Source organism: Pinus tabuliformis, chromosome X (assembly GCF_031772625.1).
Source record: "Pinus tabuliformis cultivar Carrire ecotype Pingquan chromosome X, CPIR1, whole genome shotgun sequence".
NCBI classification, from domain to species: domain Eukaryota; kingdom Viridiplantae; phylum Streptophyta; class Pinopsida; order Pinales; family Pinaceae; genus Pinus; species Pinus tabuliformis.
The window spans coordinates 1500391900-1500406016 of NC_142308.1; positions in this window are offsets into that span (position 1 = coordinate 1500391900).

The window sequence follows — 14117 nt, forward strand, 5'->3', positions numbered from 1 at the left end:
AACATCAAGCTACAAGAACTGGTGAAAACATCGCAGAAAAAGGCAAAGAGATGGAGCAGCAAGAGCAGCAAGGGCAGCAGGAAGAGCAGGAACAGCAGGAACAGCAACAAAACCAACAGCAGCAAGCAGAAGGGCTGCAGCAAGGGCAGCAAGAAGAATCAGAACAGCAAGATCAACAACATCAAGAAGAACAAGGGCAGGAGCAGTCTGCCCAGCAAAAGAAAACAGTGGAGACTCCTCAGACCACTGAAAGAACATTGCCTACAAGACAAGACACCACATTTGATGCCTCGGTCCTCCAAACCCCGCAAAAGGAGGATACATTTGTCTTTAGGAAAAGGGAAAGAGAAACTCCCTTGACATCCTCTATAGACCAAGGAGAAAAAAGGCAAAGACTCAATGATTTTCCAGAGGATGATATAGCAATAAGAGAGGCATTGGGCATGGGCCCACCCAGCAGGGAAACTTCAGCAAGTTCCTTCCAGCAGGAACAGGACAGGACCATGGGAGGGGAGGTCAGCTCCTCTAGCCAGCAGAAAGAAGGACAAGTAAGTATCAAGCAGCAGTTTATAGACATTAAGAGGAGGAGTGACCCTATTAAAGTACAATTGTATAATCACTTACTGAACATGGCTCCTTCCAATCAGCAGAGACTTATGTCTGCTTTTGATGTAAGTGAAGGCAAATTGACAATGAGTCACTTTATGCCTACAGCACTTCGGCCACAATCCACTGCTGACTACCTTAGGACCAATCTAGAGGTACTTGCCAAAGACATACACCCTATGGACAAAATTGAGCTGCATAAGCAAACTGGAGAAATGGTGTATGCTTCATTGGCCGACAAGACTTTGGATAATTACAAACTAACCAGCAGTCTGAATGCCACAGCTTCCCAGCTAGAACTGGAGAGGGCCTCTTCTCAGGCCAAAGACAATAGGATAAGAGCCCTGGAGGAAATCATTGTAGAAATTGGGCACAATCCCAATGACATCAAAGGGATACAAGAGATCCTGAAACTTAGAGATGCTGACATGGCTGCACTGAGAAAGAAGATCAAAATTCCAGCCACTATCCACCCACAGACTGATGAGGTAGCTAAGCAAAGGTATGAGCAGGATTCTACTGACCTGCTAATTTCCATTTACAAAGAGCTTGTGAAGGCACAAGAAAAATTGGGGCAATATGAAGCTACACAAGCACCTCTACAAGCATCATCAAAACAAGCACAAGAAGGGCAGACATCTCAGCCTCCTCCGCAAGTCATCAATCTTGAGGAGACTGTTCCTACTACGGTGCCTCCACCTCAGCAGGCTGAACAAACAGCCACATCTACTTCAGCAGCACCCATCAGCACAGATCAGAGCCTAGATATGCAGAAGTTAAAGAATGAAATACAAATTTTGGAAGCCCAGATGACAGAGCTGAACGAAACTAAGGAAAAGCTGGCCAAGGTAAATGAAAGGCATGATAAGACAAAGAGAGAGGTGGGAGAAAAGGCCAAGGAAATCAAAGCTCTTAAAGACAGGATCAAGGAGCTTGAGAATGAGCTCAAGCTAGATAAAATCATAGCAGAAATCAGAGCAATGATATGGTCCAATATTGGTAAATCCATCAACAACCAATGGCCATACATCGAGACAATCCATGAGCAACTAGAGCTCATTCCAAAGGCACAGAGAGAAATCCGAACATCAAGGGCCTTATTGGGAAATATGCCTGAAGTTGCTACAAGAATGATCAATGTGCTCAATCACAAAACAAGCTCTCAGTTGGCCACCATTGGAATCACAAATAGAACTGAGACTATTCAAATGATCAAAAGGGTTCTTACTCTTAGAAGTCTAGTGCAGACATTGGACAGGAGAACCCAGGATATGCAGACAGAGGTAAATAAGTTCATGGAGAAGTTTCAAGTGTTGCAGAGTAGAGGACTCCCTAGCTTACTGAACAGCGGAGGGAAATTATTCACCCATGAACAGTATGCCAAAAGAGTAAATGTTTTTGCCTCAGCACAGGTCAATGAGAAGGCCAGCACTTCAGAAGACACAGGGCCTATTACAGGACAGATTTTCTATAGTAAGATAGAAAATCTACTTTTTATAATGAATGAAATTAATCACTTGTTTGATGTAGCCCCAACTTTTTTCAAATACACAGAAGCTGAAGAGACAATGGAGGCCATCCTCAAGCATCAGCTCCCTACACAGGAATGGTGGACAGATGCTATCCAGAGAATTTTGTAAACAGTGACTCAGTCATCAAATTCTGTTTCTTCTACCAATTTTGATGAAAAGAACAGTCAATAAAGTCCGCGGGCATCATAAATTCAAAACTGAGCCAACTCAGCGCATGAAGCGGCCAACAAAGCAGAAAAGGAGAACCACAGCTGGCAAAGCCAAGAACTCATTACGCAAGCAAAAGTAAATGCGTACCTACAGGATTAATGCAGAGTAATGCAACCGACTCAGTGACTCCTTAAAGTCAAACAATCCTCTGACAGATATAAATGGCATTTACGCTGCATTTAACATTGTAATAACTTCTTGCCTACTTTCTGAACACTACTGAAGATATTTTCTCTCTCTCAGATGACTCAATACCTGAGATATTTTGTATACATATTTCTATATAAACCCCTTCGCATGAGATAGCAAGGGTTGTTGGAAATTTCTCCTGAACAGTCTCTTATGCTGTAATTGTTTTCTGAAAGTCAATAAAGGAAAGCAATGGAATTTCGTGGATGCTTGATGTGTTGAAGATGTTCTGTGCCTGTTCATGATTGCTGGATCCCTGCGTATCTTATCATACAATAAGTCTCTGTAACTTTCTCCATGTTTATTTTGTTTTGTTATAGGTCCATACACGCTATCTGATTTCCCATATTAAGCAACACAGAAAAAGAATAACTCCCAGGATTTGCTCACTGAGCACCCTGAGTTCAGTCTATGTTGTTTATTAAGTGTTTTCTTCAGGTGTAATCTACATAAAGTGTGATTCTTAAAATGCTGCACTTTCAAATACACCTTTCATATTGACCACTGTCACAGGAATTCATACTTTGCTCCTGTGCTCTGCGTCCTCTTTCATTTCACCAACATAACAGAAAATTCCTAACAGATTTCTGCTAGTTGACATATATCATCACTCAAATTTTAACTTGTCTGTTAAATACACAACAGGCCTTGCAGTTAGGACACTACTCAACATCTGAGATCATCTCACAGCATCTAGACTCCATTGCCCAATGGAAACTCATCATCAAAGTATTACATCATAAGACCTGAAAGAGATCCTTCAACCAAAACACAAACAAAACCTAAGCGTCATAGCTAGCCTAAAACACAATTATAACAGAGATAAATCATAAAGAGAGAGCCCTCTCTGGTTGCAGTTGGGCTAGGAACTGTAACCCAAAGATTGGTTAGTGGTTACCCCGGCCGTATTCCCTTGGGAGTCATAGGGAACAACCTGGGTGTTAACATAATTGGCGACTCCACTGGGGACTTCTTAAAATTTTTCAATTACTATCTATCTTCCAAAGCTACCAGTAAGCCTGAAACCAGCCAAGAGGCCTCAGAACTGTTTCTGTAATACAGGGACAGCTTTAGGGAAGAGCTAGTTAGGGAATCTTCATCCTAGCTTTGAAACATATATAGTTATTCCAAAATTCTCATCCAGTCCTTGCACACATAAAACCTCCTATATAAGCTCTAAAAGGACAATTAGAAGCTGGCTCCCAAAAGAAACCCAAGGCACACTAGGGCAAACCCTGACCCTAATCAACCCATCATTGTTGATAATCCGAATATCATTCCAAAGAACATTAGGAGACAGCAAAAGCAAGAGAAGCCTGCTGATTCAGATATAAGTTCAGATCAACCTATCCTCATTCCCACTCCCTGCAAAGTTCTTTTCCGGTCCACCCCTAGTTCCCCTAGTTCATCATCAACACCTCAAAGTCCTCCTCTCACATTTTCACCCACCACACATACCCTTTCAACCACTCCCCTATTTGTTACCCATCCCATTAACCCTGTTACACCAGTAATCCCTGCTGTCCCATTTGTTCCTGTCAACCCTATAAATCCCATAAACATGGCCAACAGGTATGCACCTCTGCAGATACCAGCTAATGCTGCAGCTTTACCTCAAGATTATCAAAGTAAAATCTCATATTTTGACTCAAATGGCTCTCTAACAGCTATCCAGCATGCCAAGAAGATGCAAGACCACTTTGAGACCTATGAAATAGATGATGACACAGTCAGAATGAGAATTTTTGTTCAAAGTTTAACTGGGGATGTTAGAACTTGGTTCAGATCCCTCAATGCAAACTCCATCACAACACCTGATCAGCTTTACGAAGCTTTTACTGAGAGATGGGAAAAGAAGAAAGATCCTCTCCACGTACTTGGTGAATATGACACTATTAAGAGAGGTCCCCAAGAAACAGTTCTGGAATATTGTGCTAGGTTTAACAACGTTTATAATGCTATCCCACAGAACTTAAGGCCTCCTCCTGATTTAGCCCTGTATAAATTCCCTGATGGTTTTGACCCTGATATGGCTTATCAGTTGAAGGAAAGAAATCCTCCAACCCTTCAAGAAGCTCAAAGGGTTGCTGTCACAGTGGAAGCTAACCTAATTGCCAAAAGAAACAGGGCAAAATTGGAGAAAAGGACTGCCTTCAAAGAAGAAACTTCGGGCTTTGATCAAAAGCTGGATGCAATACTAAATAGCATGAAGAGATTGGGTGAAAGAGTGGAATCAGTTGAAAGAAAATCATCATGGGAAGCATCACAAAGCAACCCTCCTAGAAATCCGAATTTTAGGAGAACTCAGAACCCAAACATAGGAAAGACAAATGCTGACCAAGACATTAGACCACCTTTTCAAGAAAATTACGCAGAAACTTCAACATCAACTGAACCTAATGAAGATCCGGAGATTAACTTAATGGGTCTGGATGGTAAAAGCCATGTTTTCTTAACACAAGAGGACCATGAGGAGGATGAAATCAAAACATTCCAAACCAAGTCAGGAGAATCTTTTGACTTCAAACAAGGATATGATACTGCTGTCTATGAAGTCCATAAACAGTACAAACTAAGGAGTCGGACTGTGAATGTAAATCAGCCAGACAAGACAAAGGATAAACAGAGGTCTAAAGAAACCATGATCACAGAACCTAATGACAAAATAAACTTGCCTGCAGAAGAAATTGTAGTTGAGGAGGTTACTGAACTACTGTCCCCACTACAACAGCCCATGGCAACTTCGTCCTCTCACCCTGATCCAAATTTTACCCCTCAAGACATGAGTAAAAGGGGCAGGTCTCGAAGTCAAGATGAAATCCAACAAGAAGATCTAATGAACAAAGAAAAGACTGCTATCCGTGACTCCAAAGCCCAAGCTGACAAACCTTTTGACCTAGGCACAGAGATTGGCAAGCTAAAAATAGCAATTCCCCTCTCAGAGCTAGCCAAGCATGACATCTATAAGCAGCAGATCAAGAAATCCCTTCAACTCACTAATAGCAAAGATGATGTAAATGTGCTAGATGACACTCCAGAATTACTGTTTGGCCCAGAGGTAGATGGAAAAACAATAGTCACAGGGATATTACCTTTTTATGTCAGCCTGCATGTTCATGATAAAATACTGCATAATGCAATGTTTGACTCAGGCGCCTCTCACAACCTGATGCCAAAAGCAGTCATGGAAAGATTAAATTTGGATATAACAAGACCATACAAAGACCTGTTTTCCTTTGATTCTAGCCAAGTCAAATGTTTAGGCCTAATAAAAGATTTATGTGTGTCTCTGGTTCAATATCCCAACAAAACCATTCTAATGGATGTTGTAGTCGCTGATATCCCACCTAAATATGGGATGCTGTTATCAAGATCATGGGGAGCCAAGCTCCAAGGCTCCCTGCAATTAGATATGTCATATGCCACTATCTCTGTCTTTGGGCAACCAAAAAGACTTTACAGGGAAACACTCATGAAGTATATGGTCAGCAGTGAAGAAAAGCCTCAAAATTTTCCAATATATGCTGTCCATTCGGACATAGACTCCTTCATCCTCTTCAATGACAGCACAAGCATCTCAAACAATGACATTAGCACCGAAACACTCATACAAGAACAAAACATTGATCAAACAAGTAGCACCTGCCAAACATCAATCAGCCCAACAATACACATTATCCCTCCTCTAGTTGTCAAAGATTGTCAAACAAGTGATGAAATTGTCCTAGAAAACAAATGGGAGAAGAAACCCCAACTCATGCTCACATTGCCATCCCATGAACAGATTGTTAAACCTCCTTTTCAGCAAGATATCCTGTGGGTCCTAGAATTTGATGGCTCAGTTAACAAGTTGGGGGCAGGAGCTGGAATTTGGATACATAACAAAGAGAAAGGCTATGCAGAAGGCAGGGCTTATAGATTAAATTTTAGATGCACTAATAACATGGCAGAATATGAAGCTCTGTTACTAGGTCTCAAACTAGCAAGGTCATTACAAGCTCCTAGGCTCTCCATCATGGGAGACTCTGATCTAGTAATTCAACAAGTAAAAGGAAGTTTTGTCACCAATGACAAAAGATTGAGGTCCTACAGGTCTGCTGTAATTGAAATATTGGAGACTTTCTCTGAGTTTGTTATCACAAAAATTTCAAGGGGCCACAATCTCCATGCACACAGCTTGGCAACATTTGCCAGCACCTTCAAATTCCCATTAGAACCCAATAACTGTTTCACAGCCGAGGTCAAACAGACCCTCATTCCAAACAATGTCAAAGAATGGCAAGTATTTGAGGATGACATGCAAATAAACAATTTCTTAACTTTGCAACAAGAGTTCACAGGATTAAATATTGACAATGATGGAACAAGTCCATCACAAATACAGTTCCAACAGTCTGCTCACCCAATGTCACCTAGAACAGCAAAACAATTATTGAGTCCAACCATTTTCAACAATGAAAACATTCAGCAAATTCACCAAATTGACTGTGAAGAGGTGAGCAGTGCTGAAGCTGAAATCATACAACTCAAAGACAATTTCCTTCCAGTAGGCCTTACCCCACTAGAGGACATTTTTGATTCAAATGATGTCCCCAGGAAGCCAAAGATGCAGCCATTAGATGCAGCAGTTGAAGAATGCAACATTGGTACTATTGACAAGCCTAAAATAATAAAGCTATCTGCTTCTTTGCCCCCTGATCAAAAACCCAAATACATCGACCTCTTTAAAGAGTTTCAAGATGTTTTTGCATGGGGTTATGAGGATCTAAAGTCCTATGATACCTCTGTCATCCAGCATACCATTCCCCTCAAGCCTAATCAAAAACCATTCAAACAGAAATTGAGAAGGATCAATCCTGTGCTCCTTCCTTCCATTGAAAAAGAATTACATAAAATGTTCAAAGCTGGTATCATAGCACCAATCAGGTTCTCTGAGTGGATTTCAAATTTGGTCCCTACAAGAAAGAAAACTGGTGAGATTAGACTTTGTGTAGACTTAAGGAATTTGAATCAAGTATCACTCAAAGATAACTATCCTTTACCCAAAATGGATCACATTCTCCAAAGAGTAGTAGGGGCTTCTAGGATATCATTGCTTGATGGATTCTCAGGCTTCAATCAAATCCTAGTACACCCTGATGATCAAGACAAAACTGCATTCACAACCCCATGGGGAACTTTCAAGTATGTAAAAATGCCCTTTGGATTGAAAAACGCAGGGGCAACTTTTCAAAGAGCAATGGACATTGCTTTTGCAAAAGAGATTCATGACTTCCTAGTCATTTACTTAGATGATCTTACACCCTTTTCAAAATCTGACCAAGAACACTTGAAACATTTGAGACAGATTTTCATAACATGCAGGAAATATGGTATTTCCTTAAATCCCAGAAGTCATTATTTGGCTTGGAAGAAGGGAAACTCTTAGGGCACATTATTTCAAAAGATGGCATAAGAATTGATCCAGACAGGATACAAGCTATCCTACAAATGCCTCACCCAAGGAATGTCAAGGAGTTGCAGGGATTCTTAGGAAAAATTAACTTTTTAAGAAGGTTTATCCCGAATTTAGCAGAACTAATCAGATTATTAAACAATATGCTAAAGAAAGATTCAAAGGTCAAATGGACTGTTGAAGCAAAACAAGCCTTTGAAAGTATAAAATTGGCCTTGACTCAAACCCCAGTGTTAACCAATCCTCAGTTTGACAGAGACTTTATCATTTTCTCCTTTGCCTCCCAGCATACTATTGCTGCTGTTTTATTACAGAAAGATGACCAAGGTAATGAGAAGCCTATTGCCTTCTTCAGCAGAGCTCTTAGAGATGCCCCTCTAAAGTACCAAATTATGGAAAACAAGCCTATGCTTTGATCAAAGCTATTAAGGACTTTAGGATTTACATCCTTTACTCCCATGTTGTGGCTTATGTACCAAGTCCTATTGTCAAAGACATTCTCACCCAAGAAAACTTAGAGGGCAGGAGAGGAAAATGGATTGCCAATATACTAGAATTTGACATTGAAATTAAACCTACAAAGCTGATAAAAGGGCAAGGTTTGGCCAAATTAATGACAGAAGCAAATTTCCAAGCCTTAGATATCAATCAACTGGACAGTGAAACAGAGCTGGCGACTCCAAAGATCAATGTAGCCTTTGAACAATCTCCTTGGTACTCTGATATCTGTTATGTGTTACAAAACCTGTGTGCTCCCCCAGGACTGTCCAGAACTAAGTGTAGGTTCCTAAAAATGAAAACATCTAGATTTTGTGTGATGGATGGAAATTTACTTTGGAAAAACCATGAAGGTATATTGCTGCACTGTCTAATGGAGAATGAAACTAACAATATCATGCAAGATTTCCATGCTGGAGACTGTGGTGGACATTTGTACTGGAAGTCCACTGTGGACAAGATATTGAGGGCTGGTTATTACTGGCCCACCATGTTCTCTGATGTTAAGAAATTCACAGCCTCATGCCACAAATGCCAACTGTTTGAAGGCAAAAGACAGTTGCTGCCACTTCCTTTGAAGCCCATTGCAACAGAGAGACCTTTCCAACAATGGGGCTTGGATTTCATTGGGGAAATTCATCCCTCATCTTCAGGGCAACACAGATGGATTTTAACAGCAACAGACTACTTCACCAAGTGGATTGAAGCTGCCCCATGCAGACAAGCAAATGATTCAGTAATTATTCAGTTTTTGGAAAACAATATACTGGCTAGATTTGGCTGTCCGGACAAGATAATAACAGACAATGCTGCTGCCTTCAGATCCAAGAAAATGGTGAACTTCTGCCATAAATTTCACATTACTTTGGGCCATTCTACTGCTTACTATCCCCAAGGAAATGGCCTTGCTGAATCATCAAACAAAAGTCTAATAAACATCATAAAGAAGGTGCTTGAAGAGAACAAAAAGAATTGGCATAAGAAACTAGTAAATGCTTTATGGGCAGATAGACTAACAACAAAAAGATCAATTGGGACCAGCCCATATGAGTTAGTCTATGGATTAGAAGCCAAATTTCCCTCATCACTAGGAGTGCCGGTTATGAAGCTTCTGCAAGAGAGTCAAGCAGAGCCAAATGATATGCAAAGGAGGATCAATCAGATAATCTGTTTACAGCAAACTAGAGAACAAGTTTTCAGCAGAGTGCAAATATTACAAGAAAAATTAAAAAAAGCCTTTGATAGAAGAACCAAAGCAGAAGATTTCAATGTGGGAGACAAAGTTTTAAGATGGGATGCAAGAAGAGAAGAGAAAGGAAAACATGGAAAATTTGATTCTTTATGGAGAGGACCATTTGCTGTCCAAGCAGTACAAGGTAACAACACTTACTTCCTTAAAGGTCTGACTGAAACTGACTTGGATGAAGGTCCTGTCAATGGCAGGATGCTGAAGCATTATTTTGACTGTTTCCCATGATTGCAACATCAGGTTCCCTTGTATATATACAGATGTACATATTATTTCTATTTAGATTGTAAAAATGCAGTTTCCTAAGTGATTCACCAAACAGCAAAAGGCAAATAGAATCAGAGGTCTTCCAAGGAAGAAACACACAATTTTGACACATTAATGCAGCAAATTTCAAAGATTGGCATGGGCAGCTAAAGAGTAAGGCAATCTGACCTGCTGTTCTTGGTCTTTCAAAAGAAAAACCATCCCCATGTGGAGCCACTGTTGGATACCTATACCAATAGGTTTCATATTTCATGATTGGCAAGAGAAAGTCCAAATATGCTCTGCTTTGATTTCACAAAGATCCCATATTTCCTAGAAAGCAAGAAAGTGTGTAAAGTGTTTCAATGTTGATGACCTTATTTCAATTTTGATGGATGATCCAACAGTTTAATCTGGATCATGCCATGTGTTCAATTTTATGCTATAGACTAGAGAAAGAAGTCTGTCCAAACAGCTGAATCTTGGCAGACAACTAGTTTAGGTAGAGAAGAAAAGGCTCCCAACAGCCTAATCTGGGACCTTGGAAGAGATAAGGGTCGAAGTAGATAGAGAAAGCAAAAGAAAAAGCCAAAGAAAAGAAAAGGCAAGTAAGGGTCTGCAAGTCCAAGTGCACCCTCCAAGAAGAAGTAAAAATGCTAGGTAAGTAGCTGGGTAGGTAGTTGGGGTTGCAGAAAGGTTATCCCTATCATTGCAAGAATGGTGATGGTGGGCAGCAAGGCAAAAGATCACAGCAGGAAGCATGACTAATTTCCCTCACTCCCCTCCAATTTCATTTCTAACATTCCCCATCAGCTTAGACTCTTGGAAAAGACTAAGGTTTCATGGTGGTTCTTAATCTTTAAAAAGCCACATTTCTTGTCTAAAGATCTTTTCATTTTGATCTACTCTTAAAACCAAGTTTGTTTCATATAAACTTAATGGTTTCTCCCTCCACTTACCCCCTCCTCCATAACTAACACTAACCCTACTATATAAATCCCTTATATCACCTTTTTCCCTAATATTACTAACACCAAGGTGTATAAATCCCAAAATCTTATAAATACCCACCCCCTTGGCATTATAGCCAATAAAGTCTCGAGTCAGGGATCAAATGACACCAGGTCATGTTGATGAACCTATGCCAACTACCCCTTCCCCTTCATGAGCTAATTTCCCTATTTTTACCCCTTTTGCACATAAAAAACCTATAAAAGCCCTAAACCCCCACCTTACCCGCTTCAAAGGGCAAAAAGCATGAAAACCCACTTTCCGCCATATAACCAAGGTCAAGCGCATATAATTGTTTTCAAAATACATTAGAAATGCGTTCAAAACACCAATTTTTATGCCCCGCCCGCTTCCGTATGTGCCGCCCATGTCACCTCCCCGACGACCGTTAGATCAGGCCCTCCAGATCTGACGGCCCTGATCGCGTCGGAGCCTGTCCGACGCCTGACAGTTATGCGTACTATCCCCCTGTCATCAGTCATCCGACCACCGTCCGATTATCCGCTGCAGATCCAACGGTCACCCTGACGTCGGAGCGCATATGCTGTACGAAGCTTATCTCCCGACGTCCGTATTTTGAGGACGTCACTCCGCTGCCACGCGCCCTCACCACAATGCGTCGGAGGTACAACTGACAGATACCGCCCCCGTACAGGAAGTGGTGCGATACGAAACCACTGTCGGTTTCCGGTTTCCCCATCCCGCCTGCTCACGTCATCGCCGCGTCAGCAACCTGTCATCGCTCCGTCACCCAGGTACGCTGTCTCGTCATTCTCTTGCCCTGCCATTGGTCCACCTGTCCTGCCATCTCACTGCCCCTGTGGACCAACCAGACCCCGCCACGTCACCCGATGACGTCAGCATGACGTCATCCGACCTTGACCCCACCAATGACGTCCTGCTGACGTCATCGTAAAAAGGCGCCAAAGTATTAAAAAGTCTATATTATGGCCAAAATCGTTTTTTTACGTTCTTTTTTCACTCATTCGTCGTTTATTTCTGCCTCATGCGCTCGCGTCCAAGTTCGCTGTCAACCTGCTAAATCGACCAGGAGACCTCCATCGCACGAGTTCAACCTGCATTCACGACCTTTGCTCACTACTTTACCAGGTATTCTTCATCGTCTGTCCTCTGTGCGCCTGCAATTCTCTGTTAAACACTCTGAAAGCTTAAAGAGAGTCCAAAATTAGAAATTCACCACTGAATTCTCGGCAGAGCTTTAAATTTCCAAACTATCACCTCGAAAAACACCAGCCGAGCCTTTTTCCAGCTACAATTCATTGAAAAACTAGGCCCTGTCTGCATAATCGCCAGGCGCATTTGAAACCAAATTTCACCATTAAAAGACACCAGAGAAAGCTAAACTTTGGTCTTAGTTGCTATCAAACAACATTTGAAATGCTATAGACCCTGCATTCACCTTTTTCTCAGGCATTTTCATTCTGTGCAAAGAGAACTCTGGTGGTGTTACTCTGCATAGTAACACGTCCTTGAGCAAGCAGAAATCCTAAAACAGAGTCATGGACCCCCCTGTAGCTCCTATAGCCTCAATGTGGCTCCTTGAATGTCCCTAACAAAACATTGGACACCAGAGCATTAGCAGACTTGGACTACAAGATATCAGAGGAGATGTTGAGCAGAAGCAGGTTCCATTTGCAAATCCTAAATGAAATAAAGATCAAACATGAGAGGGGGACAGACATCCTTGGAATTTGGGATTCATTCCTCCCAATATTCAAGCTTCCTCAGGTTAATCAATTCCCTGAGCTTGTGCACATAGTTGCTGAACACTATGATGCATCCCAGAGGGCAGTGCTAGACTCTGCAGGCTCAATTCTGTTCCTCATTACCCCTGAAGCCATCAGGGAGATGTTGCAGTTCCAGACAGATCAAAAGTTGGTCCCTCTGTCATTAGCTGATTTAATAGTACAGGGAGCCAGGATACAGAGGCACAAATCACAAGCTTAATCAGAATTTCATCAAAGCTGATACTGTGCAAATTCCTCCCATCCATTATCTCTACCTCAACCAGTTGGGCTTAGACCTTGTTGACATGATCAGTCCCATCTTGGGATATGATTCAGTGGAGTTGTGGATGAAACTGTTCTACAAATGATGCTTATGTTTTCCCCAGGAAAGAAGCCAATCCACTATGATTATGCCACATACATATCAGATAAGATGCATGATCAATTGATGAATTTATCAAGAGAAAGGGTATTTAGATACACCTCGTACCTATATCATCTGCTCCTATACTTCCAGCATGATAAGTTCTCCTTCCAAAAAGAAGAGAGTAGATGCACAGGGCAATCTGAGATCAGTAGTGTATTGGACATCCGTTTTTCACATAGTAAGCTGTTCTCCATACACCTACTGCGAATTTATTGATCTTTTCATCCATCCAGCCTTGACTCTACTGTTGGGTTCACCTCCTCCCAGATTGACAGACGAAATGCAAAGACTCCTGCATTTATCAAAAGCATACAGTATTGGGGATTGGTATTTCTACCAACACCACACCGTTATCAGGCTATATGGGTGTGAGTTGCCCCCATTTAAACTACCTAGATTTGTGCCTATGAGGCTACTTGCCTTGGAATACTTCAGGCAGTTTGGTTATGTGGATATGCTCCACTTTTCAGGAAAAGGTAAGAAGGCACAGTTAAAAATCAGAAATCAACTTGGCCATTTACTTCTCAATGAGAGGGATGAAGGGTGGAGAGAGGCAGATAGAATACTTCTGTGCCTTGGTCTCAAATACAGCTTCGTATGGAAACCCTATGACCCCAATAACTTCATTACAATGAGGAGGCTCAAATACAAATTATCTGCTTATGGACATTATAGCCTTCCTAACTTAGAAAAATATGCCAACCAAAGCAAGTGGAGAAGAGGAACTTTAGAAGAAGATGTGACCCAAGAAGAGCTTAATCAAAGAGCTCTAAGAAACCTCAAGAAGATGGCTGACCTTGAGTTTTATTCACAGGTCCCCTCACTGCCAAGCACACAAACTGGAGCAGCAGCCTCCTCTCAACTGCCCAACATCAAGCTACAAGAATGGTGAAAACATCGAGAAAAAGGCAAAGAGATGGAGCAGCAAGAGCAGCAAGGCAGCAGA